Source organism: Phytophthora parasitica (assembly GCF_000247585.1).
Source record: "Phytophthora parasitica INRA-310 unplaced genomic scaffold supercont2.35, whole genome shotgun sequence".
Classification (NCBI taxonomy): domain Eukaryota; phylum Oomycota; class Peronosporomycetes; order Peronosporales; family Peronosporaceae; genus Phytophthora; species Phytophthora nicotianae.
Window position 1 is genome coordinate 669,797 of NW_008649021.1, and position 2,554 is coordinate 672,350.

Here is a 2,554-nt window from a genome sequence, read left to right on the forward strand (position 1 = left end):
AAACCAGGAGAAAGGAGTCCGGCTGCTGCTCCTGGGACATAGAACACGTCCTACAATTGGAGCTCCATGGGCTCTCCATCGACCTCTGTCTCCAGGATCACCGTTCCAACACCAGAAATATGCGATGCTAACGCTGGAGTGACTCCATGTACGCTGTGTGACTCCGAGGTATCTTCCGTGAACACGCAGTAGTCGCCTCTGTTACCGGTAAGGTGTGTGTTAGAAGCAGTATCAAAATACCACCAATCACTGGTAACATCACTCCCCACATGCTCCTCAGAATCTTCATCAACTTCATGGTCATCGTTACGATCATCTAAGCCAACATCAAAAATCTCAATGGGCGTCTCTGGTGTTTCTGGAAACTCACTTAATGTTCCTACCTCCACTCCAACCATTTCCCCAGCGCGATCTGGGCGTGCAGCAGCCTGGTTGCTACGGAATATTGTCATGTGCCCCTTCGGCTTCCGTTTTTGCTCCTCAGTATCTGTTGCAGGTTTCACCTTATGGGGACAATCAGCTATAAGATGCTCCGTGCTCTGACAAATGAAACATTTCTTCTGCTTCTTCTTGGATCCACTGGACTTCTCCTGCTGTTGATTATCGCCCTTTCCACTCTTGGCCTTATTGCCACCTGAGTTTCCACTATTTGCAGTATTTCCACTACCTTTGTGATTACCTCGCTGATTTCCTCCACCCTTAGCTCTGGATAGCTTTTGGCGTGAATCAGCTCTCGAACCCGTTCCGGTGATGCACCTCCAACACCAGTATTGTAACGAATCCCAGCTTTTAAACTCTCGAGCTCGTGTTGACTTGTTAGACTGTCTAACAGCATCTCGACCATGCCAATATCCTCAACGGTATACTTCAATGACGTCAACTCAGTTCGCAGGTTAAACATTTTGCTAAGGTGTTCATTCACATCTCCACCTGGGGCTAAGCTTGCAGCTTCAAGCTCGTTACGCAGATATCTTGTTCTGTGCGCGATAGTTGTCTTGTTCTCCGTGCACTCATAAATCTCACATAGCGCTCTCCACATCTCTGTCCCCGTGGTCTTGTGTCGAACTTGGTGTAGCTTTTCAGCGGGCAGTGACATTCCGATCAACTGCATGATCGTCACTTGCATGCCATCAAACTTGGTCTTGCCCTCGTCAGTCGTGAGCTGATCCCTCTTGGTCACCTCATACACAACGTCCGCAAGCTCCTTCCTCTTGAAAACAAGCTCCATGGCCCACTTGTACTGCTGCCAGTCCCTTCCGTCCCAGTTTTTAGGAACTCCCTCATTTGTGTACTTCAAGGCCAGTGCCATCTTGAACGTCACTCCTAGCTAGAAATCCGCCTTAGGCTCAGTACCCTATTAGAGTTTAGATCGGTTCCACTAGTTAGCGTGTACACCAAATGAGAAAAGGAAAAGTGATTAAATTTGTTTAGCTAGCTTCGTTCTCTCTTTCTCTCTCCCTTCAACTAAACTCGAGCAACTGCCCGTTAACATGCAAAGGCCCGCAGCTCCCTGCTTCTTAATCCTTCTTGGTCTCACGATGTACGGGTCCCAACTTGAACTTCAACCTTCTTGGTCGTCTTGTCTCAATGTGCATCCTAACAGGCCTCCCTCGAAGCGTATGCTTCGCAATTCACTGATGCACTTGTTACACTCCAGTTCTTTCCTGAGCATTTCCAATGCCCATGAGTTGCAGTAATTTCTGCAGTCGATGCTTGTCCAACGGCTTCGTGAATATATCCGCAGGATTCTCGTTGCCGTCCACCTTGTGCAACTCGATCACGCCTTTAGAGACTTGCTCTCGCACATAGTGCCAGCGCAATTCTACGCGCCTAGTTCGCCGACTGTATGTCGGGTTTATTGCTAGTACATGGGCAGCTTGATTGTCGATCCCAATCTTCAGATTCACATCTTTCGCTTTCAGGATCTCCTGCAAAATGTTGCTCTCAGCCTTGGTTTCCATTGCTGCTTCACAGGCTGCCACGTACTCAGCTTCTGCTGTTGATAGCGCCACTATTGTTTGGCGTCTCGACATCCAAGACACTGCCCCACCTGCCAAGGTAAACACCAGTCCTGTCGTGCTCTTTCTAGATGAGGGGTCATTGGCCCAATCACTGTCACAGTAGCCATCGAGAACTACCACCTCTGGTATATCCTTGGTTCGGCTGTACGTAATTCCTACATCCACTGTGCCAGCTAAGTACTCGTTTTACCGCACCAACATGCTTCGCAGACGGCTTTGAGACGAATCGGCTCAGCTGTCCAACTGCGAATGCCAAATCTGGTCGTGATCCAGTGGCGAGATACATTAACATTCCTATGGCCTGTCGGTAAGCGAAGCTTGTGTCTGGTTCCTCGTCTTCACGTAGTGGAACTAACCGTACATTTGTTTCCATCGGATTTCCTACAGCATGCGCGTTTTGGTATCCAAACGTCTCCAAGATCTCACGTGCGTACTTGCTTTGCCGGATCGTAACACAATCAGCAGTTTGTTTTACCTCAACACCTAGGTAGGATGTGAGCAGACCTTGATCTTTAATTCCATACGCCTTATCC